General features: G+C 45.1%; 1 protein-coding gene and 1 pseudogene across 1 annotated transcript in view; both read left to right on the top strand.

Annotated features, from left to right (window-relative positions):
- The window catches only part of LOC126234979 (frizzled-4), a 460,147-nt gene that overhangs the window by 199,257 nt on the left and 236,377 nt on the right, over positions 1-24,513 (top strand). The gene's annotated exons all lie outside the window — the stretch shown is intronic.
- Positions 17,876-17,993, top strand: LOC126237883 (5S ribosomal RNA; annotated as a pseudogene).

Raw genomic sequence — 24,513 nt, forward strand, 5'->3', positions numbered from 1 at the left:
CAGTGTTAAAATTCTTTCACTTCGCGTAAAAGAATCGTTACAAAAAAAACGGCCTGTCGGAGGCTATAAGACTTATGGTTCCCTTCCGGAACACATTTATGAACATGGAGACAGGAGTTATGGAGACTCCTGGACTTTCCAGATCCGTGGCCGCCTTCTCGATGCTTATTTGGGACCTGTCCACCACGCTGTAGCTGTTCGCCTCACTCATTGTTGCACTTGTTATCCTTGGACCGTTCACTGTTTCTATTTTGCTGTTTTTTCACAGTTCAATACACCTTCTTCATGTTGTCATGCTTGATCTGTGTTCAGCGTTTGACGAGCTATGTGCTGGACCGTCTTACCACTAAATCTGAAGGGCGTGCGATGGGGAGGTTCCCTTGGTAGTGGAGTCCTCTACAGATCTTTCAACCAAACCTTTCTCTGAGGGAATCGGACCTGGGACATCCGGCTTAGCAGGCATCGACAATAGTCACTAGTCCACGGAGGCTGCTTTCCAGCTGAGAAACGTAAGAGGTGTATACAAGCGCCTAGTTCGCTCGTTCTGTAGAGCCCGTTGTTGTCCAACTGTCTTACGAAGGGGCGCCGGATATAATCTCAAACATCTACTTTCACAGTTTTAAGTACGAGTATTTTTTTCCGTCACGTTGGCAGTACTTCCGCAGAAAGGGAGGCAGCGTTGGCAGACAACGGTGTGTGCCCGCGAGCGCGACTCGCGGTCTGCATCTCTGTCACGGCGCCTCATTCGCGCGCGCGTCAGCTTAATCCGCGTCGGGCTGGCGGCTGTCTCCCGATAGTCATCGGCGCCGTGTGTTAGCGCCTTGTACTTTGTATTCTAATTGTGCGCCGCTGATACGCATCTGACTAACAAGCGGCCATTGTGTCCGCCGAGAACAAACCCGGCCCCGGGCTTAACGGGGACTCTTTCCTCCGCCGAATCCCTTCTGCTGCAGCGATAATCGTTCGCCCCTCCCTCGGCCTGTGACACGGCCGGGGGAAATGGAAGCCAGCGCCCAGGTATGCGGCGGCCGCTTATTCCATTAGCATGTCGTAGTTGAAAGTAAAATGAACCATTCATAATCTTCCTTACAGCCATTTGCATAAACATACGAGCCCGCCCGTAATCGTGAATCAGCAAACAGACGAGCTCGCCAACAGCGACTAATTATCTAATGTTTATTACGGCGGCCAATTTGTCGCGTGGGCTGGCGCCGACCCGTCCGCGTGCCAGGCGGAACAAATAAACAAACAAACAAGCCAGCAACTTGCGTGTTGGCGGAGGCAGTGACACCTAATTATCGTTTTCTCAGAACAAACGTTATTGATGATGACTGCCCTAGCCGTATTCTTGTTTTCGCCGCGAATGTTAGAGATAAACTACTTGCGCTGTTAATTAAACGGCAAACCAATCTCTTCATAATAAGTTAATCATTGGTTGCACTTTGCGAGCACTTCCGTAACATACAGCTGTACTTGCCTGACAGTCGGATTTCGGACTCGAGGCGCACTGTTACACGTGTCTGCTCAGCTTCGTACTGTTAAAATGAAAACAGTTTCGTAGGAAACTTGAGCCTTGAACATAAAATACAAGGTGACAATTACTGAACTATATGAAGAAAAACGTAGATACGTTACATACTATGGCGTGCACACACTTTATCCGACATGTAAACGTCAGTACGTATATGGAAACGTCAGCACGTATATTCGGATTTAGGTTATGACATGTTCGATATGCCAGCCATCATTGGTGATGATGTAGCGCAGACGAATGACGAAATTTGCATGACCCGCTCAAGTGACGGATCATCGATGTTGTCGATGACCTCTTGAATGGCTATTTTCAGCTCAGCAATGGTTTTGCGGTTATTTCTGTACACCTTGTCTTTAATATAGCCCCACAGAAAAAAGGCGCCCCACAAAAAGGAGTCGCATGTGTTCAGATCCGGAGATAATGGCGGCCAATCGAGGCCCATGTCAGTGGCCTCTGGGTACGCCGGAGCCAGAACGCGGTCCCCAAAGTGGTCTTCCAGGAAATCAAACACTCCTGTTTCGATGGGGGTCGAGATTCGTATTGCATGAACCACATCTTGTGGAAATCAGGGTCAAGTGGTTCAAATGGCTCTGAACACTGTGGGACTTAACTTCTGAGGTCATCAGTCCCCTAGAACTTAGAACTAGTTAAACCTAACTAACCTAAGGACATCACACACAGCCATGCCCGAGGTAGGATTCGAACCTGCGATCGTAGCTGTCGCGCGGTTCCAGACTGCAGCGCCTAGAACCGCTCGGCCACTCCGGCCGGCGAAATCAGGGTCACTTTGAATAATGGGGATGAAATCATCTTCCAAACCCATTGGGTAGTCACGGTGCCATCAAGGAATATCGCACCCATTATTCCGCGACTGGACACTGCACACCACACAGTAGGCCGTTGATGGGCGAAGAGACTTCTCGATAGCGAAATGCGGATTCTCAGTCCCCCAAATGCGCCAATTTTGCTTATTGACAAACCCATCGAAACGAAAGTGGGCTTCGTCGCTAAACCAAACCTTATTTGCGGATACTGATTCCCATCATGGCCCGCCGCCGTAGGAAAGCCCTGACGCAAACCGTTCACAAGTTGTGACGATTTTATTTCATATAGTTCAATAATTGTCACCCCGTATGTACCTGCATCGACTTTTTTTTTTTTTTTTGTTTTTAGTGAGTCGCATTCCACTTCATTAGCTAACCTTGCGGACGTACTTAACACTTCCCCCGAACGCTAAAAGCGCGCTCTATGGTCTCAACAGCGGTGGTTTTCTGACGTCTTCTTATTTTCTCTGGACATCCGCTGGAAAACACAGTAATGAGGGGAAACGTGATATAATTCTCGTACCTACGATACGGGGATGGCAGAGGAGAAAGTTGGAAATAGTAGTAAGGGAAGGCATCAGAGATGGAGGAGACGGTCACATTGTGGAAAAATGCGGACGGATGTCGGCCTTGTCCTTTTCAGCGTAACCATCGTAGCATTTCCGTAAGCGTTATAGGGATACCATTAAAACCCTCATCGTCATGACTGGACAGAGGTTAAAACACTGGACTCACTTTCGGTGATTCAAATCCGCGTCCGGCCATCCAAGTTTAGTTTTGCAGATGCTTCCCTAAATCTGTTAAGGTAAATTCCACGATGGTTGCTTTGAAAAGGACACGGTCGAGTCCCTTTCCTACTCTTCCCCGCCCCGAATTAATGATCTGTCTATAGCGATTGCGTCGTTGACGTTATACACTTTATCTTTCCACCTTTTGGACGGCCGGACAGGGACCTGAATTACCGACCTCGTGAATGCGACCTCGCTGCCTTAATCTCCACACTAAGTGAAAGGAATTGCGTATGACACCCCATTGTCACACTGCACTCGGTGAAATGGCGATTGACCTACACTTGCTTTCTACATAAATTGTAGGTATACATCCTGTCTACGTCTTTTACACTAAGTTTTCATTGTACAAGGTCTGGACAAAAATGCAAAAGCAGAACGCATTACGTTGCCTAAAACGGTGTAGGAAAACTGTTTGCATTCAAAACAAGTTTCAGTCGTCTCGAAATGGACAAGTACAGGTCCTGTATGGTTTTTCAAGAATCTTACACCATTCTTCCTCCAACATAATCGCAAGCTCAAGTAACGTTGATGGAGATGAATAGCAATCAAGCAGTCTTCTCTCCAAAGTAGACCAGAAAGGTTCAATAATGTCGAGATCTGGTGATTGTGGTGACCAAGGGACATGCCTCGTGCTCACAGAACCAGTCCTGGACCGTGAGAGCTCTGTGAACAGGGGCCCCGCCGTCCTGAAACACAGCATCAGCAATGGAGGACAAATGCTGCACCATGGGATGGACTTGATCCACCAAAATGGCCACATAATCCTTGACAGTAACGCGGCCATTCAGAGTAACCAAGGGTGTACGGAAGACGATCACCAAAACCCCGGAATGACTCACTTTTGGGACATAAACTCGGCCAGAAGAAGGATACAGTGTGAAACAAAACTCATCCAACCAAGTGACTTACTTCCATTGCTCTAGAGCCCAAGCTTTATGGCTTCGGCATCACGTTTTCCTCTTATGGGAATCTGCATCACTGATGAGGGTTTCGCAATTCCAGCTCGCCTTGCAATCCCCAACTTCCGGAATTGCCTTCGCGTTCTTTTGCTGCTGACAGGGTTCGCGAGTGCGACATTCTGTTCTGTAGTGAATTTTGCAGCTATTGTTCCCTTATATTTCGTCACATTCCTCATCAATGACCGTCTGTCACAATGACTCAACACACATTTTTGTTCGTATTGTGACTCCCTGCATACGGTATAAATCTTAGATACGGTGCCTCTTCGAAACACCGAACACTTTGGCTACGTTGGTTATGGAACACCTATCATACGAACACTAACAATTTGCCATGTGCACCTGGTTCAGATATAATGCACTAGAAGCTACACGTAACACTCACGACTGTACTGAGGACACCGCACAGGTGCCGTTCGCTTTCAAATACAACAGCGTAACGTGAAAGTTTGGCAAGCATCCGCATTTATGTTCAAGTATGCATTTCTCACAGTGTTTCCATATTTTTGTCCAAACCTCGCACTTTAATTATGCAACGGGTAATGCCACTGCCGCGAACTTTGACTTCAAATGGTTCATATGGCTCTGAGCATCTGTCATCAGTCCCCTAGAACTTAGAACTACTAAAACCTAACTAACCTAAGGACATCACACACATCCATGCCCGAGGCAGGATTCGAACCTGCGATCGTAGCGGTCGCGCGGTTCCAGCGTAGAACTGCTCGGCCACACGGGCCGCCAACTTCGACTTCCAGACTGTAGACGTTTGTTGTAAGCGACTCCGTTATTATCAGAATCTAGCGCGTTGAAGACACAGTGTGAAGTCAGTAGGCAGTGCTACCGTATTCGTCGTGATACCGCGTGACGTCTTCCAGTAGGTACATGAACTGCTAGGCAGAGCGACGAGCATGCTATTCTGTCTTTGGCGACCAAGAGGCCATCGTTTTTCTATTGTGTGGTACTAGCCAATGTAGGTAGTATGACTGAAAATGTACTTACCCTATCATGATAGATATGCATCGTATCAGTTCAAAAGTATTTGCTAGTCATTAATACTTATAAACTGTGATATAACGTCATAGTGCCTACAATGTTCAGACAAATCAACTGCCCCCACCTCAAGCGATTTCTTTCAAATCTCTGAAGCGTAACTTTTCTATCTCAACTGACCTAGCAGCACCCCGTAATGTAGACGCTTCAGAACGATGGGCAAAAACTTATCTAACTTTTTCCTACATCAGTGAAAAATTACATGGTTCAAATGATTCAAATGGCTCTGAGCACTATGGGACTTAAACATCTGAGGTCGTCAGTCCCCTAGAACTTAGAACTACTTAAACCTAACTAACCTAAGGACATCACACACATCCATGCCCGTGGCAACATTCGAACCTATGACCGTAGCAGTCGCGCGGTCCCGGACTGAAGCGCCTAGAACCGCTCGGCCACCACGGCCGGCAAAAATTAAATATCCACTAATACTACGTTTTATGGTTAAACTGAGATGCTCAGGTATCTTCAGTTACTCTCTGTTGTATGCGACTGCGCTTGATATTGAATCTGTTTTGTATGTTATTTACTATCGTAAAAATGTTACTATATGTTTCGTTGTTCATAGTCTTTCAAGTATGCAGTAATTTCATAGTAATTTCTTTCGGTAGTAATAACTAATAACAACGGCGATTTAAGAGTGGAAATATCCATGGAGTGAGCGTTCAAGTGCACAGAACAGAATATTTGTCCCCAAACTCACCGACTCCTAAAAGTCACGTGACTATGATGCGGCGTTAACTTTTTCTGGAAGCGTTCTGCAGATTTTGAATGTCGTTACATCTTCAGTAAAGGCAGTTTCCGGTTAAAACTAGCGCATATTTACTATAAGCCATTCATAGGCATCTCAGCTATTTCCATTCGTATCTGGAATTAGTTTACAGCTTTGAAATAAATGCTAACACATTTCGCTTGTTTGCGACTAGTGTCACAGCTGAGATGCCGCTAATTTTTTGTTGCAGATAAAGACGGGACACCCACTTCTGTTAGTGTATTTCATCGTATCGCTGAGTCTCTATTTATTTGACGGCACACGAAATGTCTTCCTAGTGTGCAAAAGTAAAAGTGCAAATCAGCAGCGTATCACGTACTGAAATATTTTTAGTAATTAAATTCTTTCTTTTTCACTTTCTGCTGCCAAATCATTAATCTTCATTCATCCTCAGGGAAACTACAATATTCATCGCACGTACTCATTTTGCACGTTCTAGGTGCTACTACTACAGTTTCCTATTGTGAGACAACGTGAAAATACGCACAATGATTTGGAGATTTTTAAAATTCGGAGGAAATGACTCAGTCTGTCATCTTAAAATGCTCGACATGTGTACAGTGATGTCTGACAGCACAGTGCCACACTAGCAACTTTATCTGGCACTAGTACGACAAATATTTGATGATACGGTCGCATAAATTAGCCCTGCAATAGCAACTCTTTGTTACACTGTGTCTGGATATTTTTCGACAGCTAAAGAGTCTCGAGCTAATGTGATAACTGTAATTAGACATGCTCTACTATGAAAAATATGTTTCTCTCCTTTGAATGTTTTGACATACATCCGTAGCAGCAACAATAAATGTGTGAAAACAGGGCAAGTAGGTGCAGGTCTAATAGTAAAGCATCGGTCTTAGCATAAAATGTAAGCTAACAGCGTTATAGTAAAGTAACGTGACGTTTCCTGTGTAACATTGGCGACATGAGCAGCACGCTATGCTGTCTCCATAGATATTCCTACTCTGTGCTTGGTGAGATCAGTAGTTTTTACAATGGGGCAATGGGGAGCGTAGTAGTGCCATAAAAAACAGACATAATTATAAAATGACACCATATTTGTCTTTTTTCGTTTGCAAAGGACCCTGTGAAGTATGAAACGGTTCATTGCACAGAAGTTTATTTACTACTCGCTTGTAACCTACATATATTTAATGAAGAATCTCGCTTTCTTCTACTTGCTAGTAAACAGTATAAGAATATGTTTTGCAGAAAGACGTCGTATATCTAATCAACAGATGAAGTTTTCTTCACTGGACTTCCAGTCTAATCAGTGAATATGGAGCGCAGAAAACTTGTATGTAATGCAATATCTACACCATTTAACGTGCCAAATAAGCCACCACAGCTGTAGTGTAAGGGAAAACCACGCAGACGTGATAATAAAACATCAGAATCACAAACGACAAAAATCAATACATTCGCCTTTGAAGCAAAATCAGTTACAATTAGTAAAATATTCGTGCATTGGAATGTCGAATGAAACGTAAGAACGTGTGAATCGTTACACTCCACACAAAATGGTTAGGTATTAAGGGAAGTGCTTGTCATAACAGGCAACAACAGATACGTATGCTCCTCATGCATGAAACATGTGTTTATATTCTCTTGATTTTTCAGCGTAAAAAGCTGAAATTATACACATATTCTAAAGTATTTCTTCATAAATAAGTTGTAGCTTATGGCAATGACTCAGTGAGATTCGATTGTTTTTGTATTTATTTCTGTATCATTCACATCTAACGATAATTTACTAGTGCTTAGAGCGAAAGAATGTAGTAACTATTTCGTTGAATAAGTAGAAAAATAATGAAAAACAAATTTAATCTGCTTTCTCGCCGCTAGGCCGTTCCAAATGTCAGATGGTAACAATTTTCACAGCAGTGAGCGTCGCGACTGTGTGTGTTCAGACTATGCTACTCACCATATAGCGGAGATGCTGAGTCACAGATAGGCACAACAAAAAGCCAATCATTTTGTTGTGCCTATCTGCGACATAGCATCTCTGCTGTATGGTGAGTAGCAACTATCCTTTTCATAACATTGTCTGTATTTCATCCTGAATTTTCCAAACATCACCGAATTTCTCTGGCGTAATGAGATTCTCATTTACAGCTGAATTAATTAATGCTTTTAACAACTGAGTGAACTACCGTTTTAGTGTTATATATGTAACAATACAATTAACACAATTTTTTGCGCAATTTCCAATTTTATTCTAAATTATCGTTTTAACATTTGATATTATCCATAACATACGCTTTTCCACTTAACTGGCTTTCACGTTTTACAAATTTTGCTCCATCTAGTGGAGATACTGGGACAATATTACGACAAAAAACAATATATCCTAAAACGTTGATTGTTCGGAAAACTGATATAATGGGTCAGAGAAAAAGTTTCGTAGTTTCAAAATCTTTCGTCACTTTTCTTTAACGGAAGTGTGTTATAAAAGAGCACATAACATGTATCTTAAATATTAATGTCCGATGCAGATCAAGTTTGTTACGTACGAGGCGCATTCAAGTTCTAAGGCCTCCGATTTTTTTTCTAATTAACTACTCACCCGAAATCGATGAAACTGGCGTTACTTCTCGACGTAATCGCCCTGCAGACGTACACATTTTTCACAACGCTGACGCCATGATTCCATGGCAGCGGCGAAGGCTTATTTAGCAGTCTGTTTTGACCACTGGAAAATCGCTGAGGCAATAGCAGCACGGCTGGTGAATGTGCGGCCACGGAGAGTGTCTTTCATTGTTGGAAAAAGCCAAAAGTCACTAGGAGCCAGGTCAGGTGAGTAGGGAGCATGAGGAATCACTTCAAAGTTGTTATCACGAAGAAACTGTTGCGTAACGTTAGCTCGATGTGCGAGTGCGTTGTCTTGGTGAAACAGCACACGTGCAGCCCTTCCCGGACGTTATTGTTGCAGTGCAGGAAGGAATTTGTTCTTCAAAACATTTTCGTAGGATGCTCCTGTTACCGCAGTGCCTTTTGGAACGCAATGGGTAAGGATTACGCCCTCGCTGTCCCAGAACATCGACACCATCATTTTTTCAGCACTGGCGGTTACCCGAAATTTTTTTGGTGGCAGTGAATCTGTGTGCTTACATTGAGCTGACTGGCGCTTTGTTTCTGGATTGAAAAATGGCATCCACGTCTCATCCATTGTCACAACCGACGTAAAGAAAGTCCCATTCATGCTGTCGTGGGTTCCCGGGTTCGATTCCCGGCGGGGTCAGGGATTTTCTCTGCCTCGTGATGGCTGGGTGTTGTGTGATGTCCTTAGGTTAGTTAGGTTTAAGTAGTTCTAAGTTCTAGGGGACTGATGACCATAGATGTTAAGTCCCATAGTGCTCAGAGCCATTTGAACCATGCTGTCGTTGCGTGTCAACATTGCTTGGCAACATGCCACACGGGCAGCCATGTGGTCGTCTGTCAGCATTCGTGGCACCCACCTGGATGACACTTTTCTCATTTTCAGGTCGTCATGCAGGATTGTGTGCACAGAACCCACAGAAATGCCAATTCTGGAGGCGATCTGTTCAACAGTCATTCGGCGATCCCCCAAAACAATTCTCTCCACTTTCTCGATCATGTCGTCAGACCGGCTTGTGCGAGCCCGAGGTTGTTTCGGCTTGTTGTCACACAATGGTCTGCCTTCATTAAACTGTCGCACCCATGAACGCACTTTCGACACATCCATAACTCCATCACCAAATGTCTCCTTCAACTGTCGATGAATTTCAATTGGTTTCACACCACGCAAATTTAGAAAACGAATGATTGCACGCTGTTCAAGTAAGGGAAACGTCGCCATTTTAAGTATTTAAAACAGTTCTCATTCTCGCCGCTGGCGGTAAAATTCCATCTGCCGTACGGTGCTGCCATCTCTGGGACGTATTGACAATGAACGCGGCCTCATTTTAAAACAATGCGCATGTTTCTATCTTTTTCCAGTCTGGAGAAAAAAAATCGGAGGCCTTAGAACTTGAATGCACCTCGTATGTCTGTGAGATGGCGACTTCCTCATTTTCCTTTAGGTACGGTACTAAATATGGTGGAAAATAAAACCCATGACACAGAATCCGAGTTTAGTTTCCTTCCAGTAAGAAAGGTCGTACAGTAAAATACTGAGGTTACAACGTTTGCGCGTATCTTTGTGTGGTCGTTGACCTTAAAATCATTGTCCTTTTCATGGCAAGGGTCGAAACATTCCTTTGTACTCCAACAGTGGGCCGCGCGGGATTAGCCGAGCGGTCTCATGGCGCTGCAGTCATGGACTGTGCGGCTGGTCCCGGCGGAGGTTCGAGTCCTCCCTCGGACCTGAGTGTGTGTGTTTGTCCTTGGGATAATTTAGGTTAAGTAGCGTGTAAGCTTAGGGACTGATGACCTTAGCAGTTAAGTCCCATAAGATTTCGCACACATTTTTTCAACAGTGGTCGAACTGTTACGACTATTGATGATAACACACGTAGAAATTTTTGTGCTGAAAATATATGAAATAAATGTAATATTCAGACATTTACATACGTACTTTTTATGGGACAGTCTATAATTCAGTGCCTTAACCTTTCAAAATGTGTTTTACATTTTAGTATTTTGAAAACATTCTTACATGTCGCACGAAAAAAACTTCATTCTATCCATTTTCCTCTAGCGGCCGCGGTGGTCTAGCGGTTCTAGGCGCACAGTCCGGAACCGTGCGACTGCTACGGTCGCAGGTTCGAATCCTGCCTCGGGCATGGATGTGTGTGATGTCCTTAGGTTAGTTAGGTTTAAGCAGTTCTAAGTTCTAGGGGACTGATGACCACAGATGTTAAGTCCCGTAGTGCTCAGAACCATTTGAACCATTTGAACCATTTTCCTCTACAACCAAACGCTGCACAAGACTTCACCATTGTAAACGAAAAAAAAATCTTGACTGAAAACACTGTAATAAAAAAAATTTTGCGTATAGCCGACAAACTACCTGCAAGCGGCACCCACCCGTTAGCTGATGGAGACGTTTGTTTGCATCATAATGACGTGATGAACGGTCTATCTCATCTATGGGCTGTGGGTTTTGTAATGGTTGACAACTGGGGCCAGGCCTACATACGGAGTTTACTAGACCCTGAATATGATCTCATCTACAAATACAGACCGGCAAATACGAAATACAGAGAACCTAATCATAATAGTACTTGTAAAAGTAATAGGAATATTATGAATTGTGCGGATTGCTATCACAATATAAATGTAAGTTTTATAAATTTTATGGTTTACATTTTGTTGTCCAGACGAATCATTGTTGTGGATAATAGAAGGAGCTTATTCCCCAAGGAGATATTTCAAGAGGCACACCTTCATTCAGCAAATTAACCTACAGCTATTACGGTTTTAAATGTCACTGTCAGACAAAGTTTTTCATTAATCCGTACGACTACTCGGAAACTTTTCAACAGCTGGAATAGCTCAGAACAATGGCAACTGCCATTCTGTTATTACAAGATTATTTTAAAGGAAAAAGTCGGCTGTATAGGGAAAGTCATGGGTTTCGATTTAAAAGAATTAAGTAGACGCAGCGATATCGTCGTTCTTCGTTTAGAATTCGTGCTGACGGTTTACTTCAATATCGCTTTTCCCGAGATCCGTTTGTTGGAAAGCTTGCCTGAAAATCTGGCACTTTCGCTTTATACAGCGGTTGACATGTCTACATGTCGTCCATAGTCTTGTCGAGAAACCATTTTTTTCGGACATTTGTGATGGCTGCATACTGCTCGTACTACATGTGACATAATACTTGCACCTTGACAGCCCTCGGCGAGTCTTCCCTGTGCCTTATAATTATTAGTACTTCTGGTGTACTCATACCGTGTAAGACAGACACTTAACGTTTTGCATTCGTCTCAGTTGCTAATGTTGATTCAATAATCCAGTTCTCCTGCGTAACGGACAAAACGGATACGCGTCAGTCAAATAGGGCTCGTCAAACAAGACACACTGCACACACGCAGAACAGATGGCCGTAGCAGAGAAAAATTATAATTGCGTATTCGATGTTTGTTCGCGGATAATAAGTAGTACCATCCAAAACGATCAACTATCAGAAAAGAAGTATCGATGCCGGTAAGCTTACAACGAATTACTGATGCATCGACGGAAAAAAAACCTGTGACTATTAGAAGCATCGTCTTTCATTACTCGTGCTTGCCGTACTTCCGACAGTCGTAACAGCGTTTAAGCAGTGAGATATATGCCTGCCGAGCAAGTCAGACTCCTTGAATTACAGGGATGGCAGGACCGAGACAGTCTAATCCTAGAATTTCACGTCCTATCGATCCCTACTATCATGTCCGTGCAGCAAGCACCGAATCGGCATCCCACGGACGGCTCGTTATCGAACGGGCATCGAAGGCGGTTAAAAATAATTTTCCTGTCGGCTCCCAGCGGCGCGACACAAATCACACCGGTACTATATTTGAAGAGGGCGCTACACGGCACCGTATGAGATACGTGCCGTGTCTCTGAGGGCGAGTGACTTGCTTCAGGTCAGACTCTCTCCCTCCTCCCCACTGATAATGTAACGACTCTCGGAGACGTGGCGAGGACATTAATATGCTGACGGCATTGGTGCGCAGCGCTGACAGACGTAGTCGAGGAAAAATTACTGCCCGTCAGTGCTGTCCAAGATTTACCACAGTGTTGGTGGAAGTTGTTTGAGTTGTGAGGAGGTGGGGGGAGGGAGGGGGTTGAGTACTCGTCTGTGGATGGTCGCGCGTCCCACGACGGCGCTGGGCTCCCCCAGTTCCACCGGTGTTGGCTGCGGCCAGCCGCATTGCGCTCGTTACCGGGCCTCGGCGTTAGCATAAAGTGCGGCCGGGGCTGCTTTATGCGACGTGATGCATGCGGCGAGCGTGCGAGGTATAAATCGCACGCCACGGCCGCCTGGGGCCGGCTGGCGTCATTTGAGCAGCTGGCGTCTGCGTGAGACTTGTCCGCGGCTTGCGTGTGCCTCGGCCAACGAGTTCAGTGACCTTTTGCCTCGCTCACATCATCTGCTATTCGCACAAGCACACACAGACACATGTCGCAGTTAAACAGGGGAAGGGATTTGAAAGTTACCGTTTCTAAGCCGAATAACTCATATGTAGGAATCAACATGGAAGTCCGCCAGCAATGTTCGTGTGGAACTTGAGTTTGCTCCTTTCATTCACGAGATACGGACGGCAGTAGGTAGCGGAATCCAGATTTGTACCTTGTTTCTTGCCACTCGCGGATCCAAGGTTCGGTTTTGGGGGGAGTCACACTTTCTCAAGGGCCCCTTGCACGCTCAGCTTTGTCTGACAAGGAGAGGTGCAATCTACTTTTTGCAACCACCTAGATGGTGGTGTAGGTTAAGAACCCGGGTATCACATCCCCCTAAGTCATTCACCCTGGTGAGCCCTCGGTTACGAGCAAAAGCCGAAAAACAATTTAGCCTGTTCCACTAGACCATTAATGTAATACAATAAGTTTCGACTGCTGCTGTAGCGGTAATGTATAGCATCAGAGACAGCCGGCACGGTAGCTCAGCGTATTCGGTCAGAGCTAGCTGGTCTCTTCAAAAATGGTTCAAGTGGCTCTGAACGCTATGGGACTTAACATCTGAGGTCATCAGTCCCCTAGAACTTAGAACTACTTAAACCTAACTAACCTAAGGGCATCACAATCATCCATGCCCGAGGCAGGAATCGAACCTGCCACAACGGCCGGTGGCTGGTCTCTGTAATAAAAAAAATTTAAAAAACTTAGTGAGGGGTTCAACAACAAACTTCAACAGATGTCATGTGACAACCACTACGACCAAATACAACGAACAAAATGAAAAAGCAGAGACAGGTAAATTAAAGGTGATGGGTTCGAATCCTATCACGATCTTACAATTTTTCTTTTTTAAAAAAATTATTTTTCTGCAGTTATTTGCTCCAAATGTAATGTTTTTAAAATTTCTAATCCTTTGTCAAATTATATGAACCATTGTATTAACTTTCTTATTCGTTCTGATTTCTCCATTGGGCTCAGAATCATTAGTGGATTTGCAGTTACCAAACACAAATTAGTTCATTTTTGTTTTTTGTTTTTTTGCGTCTCCTCTTGCATTTGCTTTGTGAGTGTGCGGAATTTAAAATGTCCCACAACGCAAATTCGTTAACCAACAAATGTCATGACGGACGAATGGAGGCTCTGGCTCTGAGCACTATGGGACTTAACTTCTGAGGTCATCAGTCGGACGAATGGAGGGACTTGACGAAAAGCGAGGAGAACTTTCACGAATGCCCTGCGCTGTGCATTGTCTATTTAGGTGGAGAGCTCTGTCCTTTCTGAAAACACTCCCGATTTTCTAAAAGCAAACGCAAAAGCGATGGGCGAACGAATCGCAGAGGAAACGATTCACTCGTGATGGACAGTATTATTGTTCAGGAAGATGGTTTCAGTTTAAACAGCGAGACTGATGAAGAGGGTTTGTATGATGAGGTAAGCCTCTCCATCCTACTGTCTGATAATTTTGGGATTTCCTCGTCCGCTATTAACATAACTGAAAATCCACCAATGATTTTGAGCCCAATGGAGAAATGAGAATAAATAAGAAAGTTAATACAATGGTTAAAATGACTTGGTAAAGGATTAGAAAATTTAAAAACATTACATTTGGAGCAAAAAACTGAAGAAAAATAAAATTCAAAAAATAAGAGATAGCGAAAGAACGTGACAATATTCGAACTCGCCACGTGCAGTTTACCTACCTGTCACGCGATCCATTACGCTACGGCATCAGTCGAAAGTCGAGGAGTTAAATTAATTCTCTAGATAAACAGGCTAAATTTGGGGGGGGGGGGGTTACTCGTAAACGAAGGCCCACCAGGGTGAATGGTTTCAGAGCGGGATACCTGGGTTCTTAAACTACACCACCACATAGATGGTTGCGAAAAGTCGATTGCATCACCTGGCGACCTCTCCTTGTGAGTAGGCCGTGTTCACAACGACCGCTTGCGCATCTGCTTTGCAGGGCTCACTAAGCATTCACACGCTCCGGCCACAATGCAGCTTTGGCCCAATCGTAAATCAGTAGTCCGAGTGTGTAGAGTATTTTCTGGCCGTGGCCAAATTAATTAACTGTGCTTATAAGATAATTGTTCTGTCTAGTGATATTATTCGGTAAGTTACAAAAGAGGAAGGTCAGTACGACGAAGTTAGACAAATTAGTGGCTCCTAAAACGCGCAACCCTTTGCCATGTTAATCTTTTGCAGGAGCTAAATATTGGAAAAGAGGATCGGTTTAACTACCTAGGACGATGAGACATTTTGTGTTGTTGGAGTATGTTACACTGCATATAAGGAGAAACGACACTGTAATGATCATATCAATAATTGCTTATGAAAAGCTTATAGAAAACATAGATACTTGGCACTTCGCAGAAGCTATGCCGATTTGAAATTTTTTGATTTTTTTTTTTCTCACCTTCATCGTTCAGCCACATCATTCTGGAAACACGCCGTGCCGTACAAGAAGTACTGAAGCACTTGGTCTGACCTGCACGTGCCGTCTGCGTCAGTTCAAGCGCCAACACACTCCGCACAGGCCGAACACAGACACACACGCAACAATTTGTGTGTGCAAACACTCCCTGTACAGACAAGTCGGCGCAAATATCTCGGCGTGTAAAGGGCCCTTTACTCCCCCCTCCCTCGCTCCCCCTCCCCCCCTTCCCTCTTTCTCTCCCTCCCCCTCCCCCTGCCTTCCCAAATATAATTTGCCTACATTCCCATTTTCAGGGTGTCACAAATGCCTAGGATTTTAACAATAAAATATATAAAATGTTTTAATCTATAGCAATTCTAAAGATCTATGGGCATTTTAAAAGAATGGAGCCAACCAGATTAACAACACTGCTTGCAGAGTTCTACAAGACTTGAAGCAGAGGAAAACTTAAAACAAAAAAGGGATCATTGCAGCAAAAGAAGGCCTCAAGGAAGCAGAAATTACACAATTTGATACAGCAAATAGGGAAATTTTTAGGCCTGCCAGGAAAGCCTATGAAAACAGGAACAGCTTGAGGGAATATAAAAAATCTGGGCACAAAGGAGCGCTGAGACAAAACTCTGAAAATGTATCGTGTTGAACATCACATGTTCTAGCACGGCCCAAACATGAATGAAATAACAATAAAATGTTTTAATATAATTACTTGAAGTGTGGAAACGTTACACGTTCTAAATGTTATATGTTTCAAGTCTCTAGATTTCTTCCAAGTGCCAAATCGTGGAGAAAACGTTTCAGACATTCATCACTGGCTGCCGCATTATCTTTGTGCGAAGCAGTTCTGGAGCTCCAAATGGCTGCGTCAAGGACGCACAGTTTCCGTGGTAAGCAGAGTGCTTTTAAGCTTTTGTTCGTAAAAGAAAAACACCCTTGTAATGAAATGAGGTAATATGGTTTTCAAAAATTGTTATAAAAGTGAAAAACAATGTGAGCAATACGTCTCACACTCATCCATGTCAAACAGCTATCAAAAATTCTTACTTTGAAACAAAAGAATAGAAAAATGTCATTGTATTAAAAAGAGGGGTGACCGTGGCTGTATTTCATCTGGAAGACCAACCATATTTGTCAGTTGCAAAACAGAGCAGCTATTTCTTCAACAGCGTAGGGAGTTTTGTAGAAAACTTTGCAACACATATCCCCAAGAAGGGAGCTGTGTAAGAAACAGAAGTCAGTACTGGAAAATAATTGTCTTGCATGTAATTTTGTTGTGTTCTTTTAAAACTTTAAAACATATGAGTAATTGTTTTAGTTGACTACAGTTCTACTAGTTAAAATATGACTGCTGTATATCTGTACTTGTATTAACACAAATAAAACGTAGTTCCTTATTGGCACTCAGAACCAGTAAGTTCCCGGTATGGCAACTTGAGCGTTTCTAATGAATTATTTATTTAGCACTAATACAACACAACTTGTAAAACTAGCACAAACGTGATATTTTTCAATATTTTCTTTAAATATTACCTAATTTTGTGCTAACAAAAATGCTGTTTTTCTACAAATTCGAAATTCCGCCTGTGAATAAAACAATGCGTGTATTTTTGTGTCTAATACGAGTATTATAAAACGAATTTTAACAACTTTATGGAAGTTATTATTACACTGCATCCCTGTCTGTAGGGCAATGGTAGGGAATCCAGGTGTTATTTTGTTCATATTTCTGAGAGAGTAAACTGTGATGATAGTGGTGCCTTGTTACGCCGGGTGTGTGTATCTCGTGCAGGACGAGAAGTTGATGAGTGTGAGGCCACGTCATATTTTGCGAGACACAATGGGAGCGAAGGATGTAGGCAGATAAATTAAGCTGCAAATAACACCAAGATCCTGCGCCAAAATCGCCTACAATTAGCGAGAGCATTCTCGTAATGACTGAAGCAAATGGACCACTGCCGCACAGAGGCCGACAGCGTCGTCCCAGCAACACCGACTACTTGTAAGTCTTTTCACATCTGGCTGGCTTTGAGTTGTTGTAAGACACACTTAGTAAGTTTCATTGCAAACTGAATAACGACACTAGTCATGTAAAATCTTAATTTCAAGATCTTGTCGTTAACATCAGTGTTATTGGGCTATGATCCTACAGCTTTCCTATTATAATAGGACCGAGTTTCGGTAATGTGTCAAAGAAAAGATATATTTCGAAATTTATGCCAGTTTTGTTTTGTTCGAAAACAATGTAAATAGTACACTAATAATAACTCAGTCAGTCAGCCAGTCCATTTCTTCAGTAATCTAAATATCAGAGAGAGTTTACATACTACATAATCTGAATGAAAGTGCTACTAAAGTAATAGTACGATAATTTAAATGCAGTAATACTGGCAGACTAAAACAATGTTTATTGAACTTCTTATCTCATGACTGATTGGTGGAAGTTGCCAACGGCCTTGTCGCAGTGGTAACACCGCTTCCCGTCAGATCACCGAAGTTAAGCGCTGTCGGGCTGGGCTAGCACTTGGATGGGTGACCGTCCGGTCTGCCGAGCGCTGTTGGCAAGCAGGGTGCACTCAGCCCTTGTGAGGCAAACTGAGGAGCTACTTGACTGAGAAGTAGCGGCTCCAGTCTCGTAAACTGACATAAGGCCGGGAGAGTGGTGTGCTGACCACATGCCCCTCCATATCCGCATCCGGTGACGCCTGTGGGCTGAGCAGGATACGGCGGCCGGTCGGTACCGTTGAGCCTTCCATAGGCCTGTTAGAACGGAGTTTAGGTTTTTTTTTTTTTTAGTTTTAGATTGATGGAAGTGTTTTCTGTTGCTTCTTTGGATGTTCGTATTTCGGCCTTGCAATTGCGCTGAATTTTAATTCCTTTTACTACTTGCGAAGACTTCCAAATTATTTAAAAGTGTGAATTTTGAATTTTTATTTGTGTTTGCCGTGCTGGTAAACATTGCGAGCGAACGCATATTTTTTTCTAATATGGATAGTTCACCATTTAGCCTCTTCCTTAATGATCATTCGCATTTTTTTCCGAATTATCGCATCTGATTTTCTTCAGTAATCTAAAACTATCGTTAACATTTCTCTTTTTGATTTCGTAAAGTCTTCTCATGGTTTCGTACGCGAACTACACTGCCTAGAGCCGGCCGGGATGGCCGAGTGGTTCTAGGCGCTACAGTCTGGAACCGCGTGACCGCTACGGTCGGAGGTTCGAATCCTGCCTCGGGCATGGAATTGTGTGATGTCCTTAGGTTAGTTAGATTTAAGTAGTTCTAAGTTCTAGGGGACTGATGACCTCAGAAATTAAGTCCCATGGTGCTGAGAGTCATTTGAGCCATTACACTGCCTAGTCACACTGATTTGGCTAATTGTCAAAACCCTGAATGACCACCATTCGCAGCGCGGAACACTGCGAGACACGCAGGCAGTGAGTCAGTGAGTTTCTGGAAGGTACCGACAAGGAGGTGGAGCGACGTCGATTCCAGTGCTGTGACCAGCTGCGGGGCTGAGGATCCACTGCGCGAACAGCCCGATCGAGGTAGTCCCACAGGTTCTCGAGTTGGTTTAAATTCGGAGAGTTTGGTGATCAGGAATGTACGGTAAACTCATCCTGACGCTCTTCGCACCACGCACGTACACTGCGAGCTGTGTGACTCGTCGCATTGTCCTGCTTATAGAAGCCACCGTGCCGACGGAAAAGAAACTACTTGTAGGGGTGGACACGGTCCCCACGGATAGATGCGCACTGGCGTTGATCCACTGTGCATTCCAGAACCACGGGATCATTCAGAGAATGCGACGAAAACATTCCGCAGACCATCCCTCCTCCGTCCTGGACCCTTCCAACGACTGGTGCAGGGTGTCGACCATCTGTCCGATGGAACATCAAACGCAATTCCTGTGAAAAAGCCACCTGTCGCCAATCGGTGGACGTCCAGTTCCGGTACTGACGCGCAAATTCCAGACTTCGTTGCCAAAGAACTGCAGTCGGACACCTGCTGCGGCGGACCATCGCAGCAACGTTCGGACGGTCGTTAAGGAGACACTTTTGGTGGCCCTTTGGTTCACCTGGCAGGTCAGTTGCTCAACAGTTCCACTACTCACCCGTACACATCTCCGGAGCCGTTGTTCACCCCTATCATCTACAGCTCGTGGTGCGCCACAGTTGCCTTGGCGCCGGTTTTGGATAGAGCCAGTTTGGTATGCACGGTGTAATTGAACTACAGCGGCAAGTGAACAGTTATAAACGTAGCCGTTTCGGAAACGCATCTACCCTTGGCCAGAAAGCCAATGTCCATGCCCTTTTGGGGGTCAGATAAATCGCTTCATTTCCGCATTACAACAACGATTGCTCTCCTTTGTCCGTGCCCTCCTCCCCCCCCCCCCCCCCCCGACACCTAGTGCTGCCACCTGCCTTCTGTGAGTGGCTGTTGCACGTTGACGTGGAACATAAGGCGGTGGTCACATTAATGTCACTGGACCGTGGTTTTCGTCAGCATACGTTTGTCCAAATACGTTATATAACTACTATCTGTTCTGATAACCAATTGCTTAATGAACAGAATTCGTCCAATTGGTCTGCCTCCGAATTTAGAAGTAACTTCACGGATTTGCTTTGGATTACTCAAAATTTCATTATACTTTTCATTGTCTATGTTGTGTGTGATTTGAATTATAAAACCGTCATTCGAAATTTACATAGGAAGAAGGTAAAGTTAACTGTAAAAGTAATTTGTACACTTTCCTCGCTAATCAGTTATTATTTTGGAAACAATAGCCTTATTTTTAATCCGACTAGGCCCAAGCCATAAGTCATTTGCTTAGCCGATTAGAGACGGGGATTGTCACAAACTGTCATCATTTTTGCCACTTATTTTGAAACAATTCGTGCTTTTCTTTTTGGGAAATCTGGATCGTACGATGACAGGGCGCAGCGTGCTGTCTGGAAGTCACACTTCTCTATTATATATAAATAAAGATAACTGTGGAACTTGTATTCCAGTAGCCAGAGCAGACACGACGAGGCAAGTACCAGATGAAGAGGCTTGTACCTTGACGTCTGGAGCAACGGAAGCAGAATTGTGTGTGAGTCACTAGTCGCTAGTATAGCTGCAGCGAATAACCAAAGGCCAACCCATCGATCAACGGCGTTCTTAACAACATAATCACCCCCTCTTCAACGTTCGAGAAGACAATTTTGTCTCATAAAAATGAAGGCACGCGTCTGAAATGAGGGACAGGTTCTCCGCTAATGTAAACATAACCTCCCTCGAGAGGTAATCAGACGGTCGCGTGGGTAACGATACCTGTGCGACTTTACGAGACGATAACAACTGGGGAGGAGGGGGCGGCCATTTTTACCACGACAAATGAGGCCAAAGCCAGACCATCCCGAAAAAGCAGAACCGCTTCGCGACTCCATCTCATCCAACAGTCGCTGTTTCTTATAGTCGAGTCGGCGTACAATAATCCTTGTCAGTTAACTGCGCTGTCTCTGTTTTTCAGCTGCGAACTACAAACGGCTGCAGACAAAAACAATAACTGTCCATAAAAAAGTGCATATGGGCCCCTTTCGCAGAGTTAGGCTGCCTGGTGCATGTCTTTTCGTTTGACGCCACTGCAGCGACTTGCGTGTCTATAATGATGGTGATGAGGACAAACACAACACCCAGTCCGTGGCCGGGAATCAATCCCGGGCCCTTAGCATGGCTTTCAGACGCGCTAGCTACTCAGCTACGGAGTCGTCCATACAGCTGTAACAACAATGAGGCCACAGGGACACACACAAAATCGCGTTATGAGACTGGTTGAGGTGGGAGTTCGAAGCTGCTGCTCCCAGCTCACTGCAGCTGTCAGGGTCAACTTAACGCCGACTCGACTATGGGCGAAGTGGCCGACACCGAAACATTAATACCAGCTGCTTAAAAGCGTAGTTGAACGCAATGCAACAGCGATTATGCGTGGCGTGGATTCGATAGGTCTTTCCGGAGGTATGTGGCAGCAGATGTGTACGCACAGGTCACGCAGTTCCCACACAATACTACAGACCATTCATCCATAGACGCTTCCCAGATGTGTTCCATCAGGTTCAGGTCGGGCGAAGTTTGTGGCCAAGACATCAACGTCAGATTGACCGAAAAGGTCCTCAAAGCCCTGTACCACGATTCTGACCTTGTGACGCCTGCTGGAAGATGCAATCGCTATTAGAGTAGACGATAAGCATGAACGGATACTGGTGGTCCTTAGTAAGTTTAACGTGGCTCACAACTGTCATGGTGCCTTCGATTGTTACCACTGGTCACATGGAAGCCTGGAGAACGTCCCTCGTCAGTCAACAGATCCACCCGACCAGTACACAAGGAACTCCAAAGCCAAAACGTAAAAGGCGTAGCCGCCCACAACCAAGTATGCACGTGATGGACAGCGATAACACGGTGAGCGAAGGACACTGCCTGAATTTTACGTCAGCGGCCAGGGCAGGTAACCGGAACGCTAACTGCCACAAGGCAGAAAATTCCGCTGGTGCATTTGGACTTCAAATAACCAAATACAGTTAAACTCCACCGGATGGTGGATAAACCTTCACCAACTCGAACACTCGCTGTTGATCACGGGAATACCCCCAACAGCCAACCATGAAAACCAACGGCACAATATGAACAACCTGGCTTCGGTAATTAGATCATCACTCAACTTTGATGTCCTGGGTCGGTGAGCCACGAACCTCGTCGCAATCGGAACAGCTCCCACACACTTCGACACTGCGCAGAGACCGCCAGAGCGCCCGGCCCACTCGCTGATCCACACCAACCGACCGACGGCCACACATCAGCACAGAGACAGCACTAAAATAACTGAGCAGTCGACATCACAAGCTACTCACAGTTTCACGAACACTTGCACGAAGGACTAGACAATACTAAAGGCAGCGACTGTGCAATAACAAGTACGAATCACGAGTCGGCACACGGGGGCAACCCATAAGCGGTCGCCGACCAACATACAAGTCGGCCGATAAGACGACCGACCGACGACCAACCAAGGTGGTCGTCACTCAAGTGATATGTCTTGGCAACCGTCGGGAGAGACATGGGTCTCCGGGCGTCACTGCAGCCGCGCCCCGTCTGAATTTCTGCCGCGTCCTAACCACACACTGCCAGGTCAGGACTGCACTGCTAGCGCCTCCCAACTCACTGGCAGATCCGAACTAACTCCGAACACACGACAACCGGGAAGTAATACCAGTCAGCAAAGATAATACGCCATTATCGATAAGCGCTGCTGCTGCCGCTCATGGGCAGTCAAGGCGGCAACTTAGTGACACCAGTAATTGAAATTAACATAACGAGGTGGTAGTAAAAACAGGATGTCAAATGAGGTGTAGCCCGAACACGAACCACGCACTGCTCAGTGTTCTTCATCAGTGGCTCGTGGCAAGTTTCGAGCTGCGGGTCACCTGGATAGCGGCGTTTCCAAACAAGATCATCGACAAGGTGAAACTATAAAACTGACTCATTAGAGGCCAAAATGTTTCCATCGATCCAGTCTCGATGATCCTGTGTCCACTGCATTGGTAATGCCAATGTCGGCGAGTCATAATGGGAACATGTGGGAGTCGTCTGCTACGGAGCCCCGTATTCAAGAACTTGCACTAAACACCGTGTTACGAGACACTTGCGTCTGTAACATAACTGTCGTCTGTCGCCAGATCTCTCACTAGTTGGCCGCCAATCTTGCTTTACAGAGCGGGGAAGCATCAGATCTCTACGTTCTGTGATGAGACTTGTACATCGAACAGATGGTTTACTAATCTTAGTTTCACCGCCCTTGAGCCATTTTCCATAAATCCTTACGACAGGAGCACGTGAGCATCCAATGAGACTCACTATTTCCGACATACTGCTCTTTGTCAATGTCGCTTATTTCAGTGGATTTCCCCATTCGTTGTCCATATCGTCGCTGGAATGATTCCCCATTCGTCCCTGTTCCGCTTATTTCCTTTCCTTACCGCGTCACGTGTCCGCAGCGCCACCGTATGACGGTGGATGGCGGGCACAGCGGTTTGTCTCATCAGTCAGTGTTAGGGAGCGTTCTTCCGTACCACACGCAGTAACTGGCAGTCATTATTATAAAACAATCAGCGATCTTCGTCGACGTGTAGCAGCTCTATGTTATAAGTATAGAGGTATGACGGGCAGGACGAATACCAGGGCTCAACGTCATGCCAATAGCTTTGTGTGCAGATACGTCAAGGATGGCCGTGGTTTAGGTAATCTTGTAACGCTCAGCTCCCTTTGTATGACCCAGGGAGCGTTATATACCGGCGTCCAGCTTGATGGCGTGTCTCTTGACTTCCGCAGGGCCTTTAAGGCAGTTCCCAATTGTCACCGAGTGGACAAAATACTAACTTACGGAATACCGGACCACCTTTGTTATTGCTGTTGCGCCATCGGCTCCAGCGGTTGAAGACAGTCGGACAAGTGGCCTGCCACTTACGAAATTCCACTGTCAGGCACAGTAGCTCTGCTACCTCAGCCTCCTGCACTCCATAAGTTGCTCCACAACGGGCCCAGCTGCTGAAAACCAACGCCTGGGACAGCGCTTTTCAGGCATACGTAACAATAAGTGGGACTTTTCGTCACAACCCTGTCGAGAGGACGAGTATATCGGGACCTCCAGTCCAGCGGAAGTTAACTTGCACTGGGGACTTGTCTCTACGTTAGGTCTGGGCTTCTGATGCGTATTCTGCGGCGCCCTGCTGTGCTTCATCCTCGGTCCTCACTATCGACTCCAGCCTCGGCACCGACGCAATAGCAGTAGATACAATGTTGACTGGAATACTCTCTTTCAAATTCTGAAGGTAGCAGGGGTAAAATACAGGGAGCGAAAGGCTATTTACAATTTGTACAGAAACCAGATGGCAGTTATAAGAGTCGAGGGGCACGAAAGGGAAGCAGTGGTTGGGAAGGGAGTGAGACAGGGTTGTAGCCTATCCCCGATGTTACTCAGTCTGTATATTGAGCAAGCAGTAACGGAAACAAAAGAAAAATTCGGAATAGGAATTAAAATCCATGGA

The sequence above is a fragment of the Schistocerca nitens genome, chromosome 2 (genome assembly GCF_023898315.1).
Source record: "Schistocerca nitens isolate TAMUIC-IGC-003100 chromosome 2, iqSchNite1.1, whole genome shotgun sequence".
NCBI classification, from domain to species: Eukaryota; Metazoa; Arthropoda; class Insecta; order Orthoptera; family Acrididae; genus Schistocerca; species Schistocerca nitens.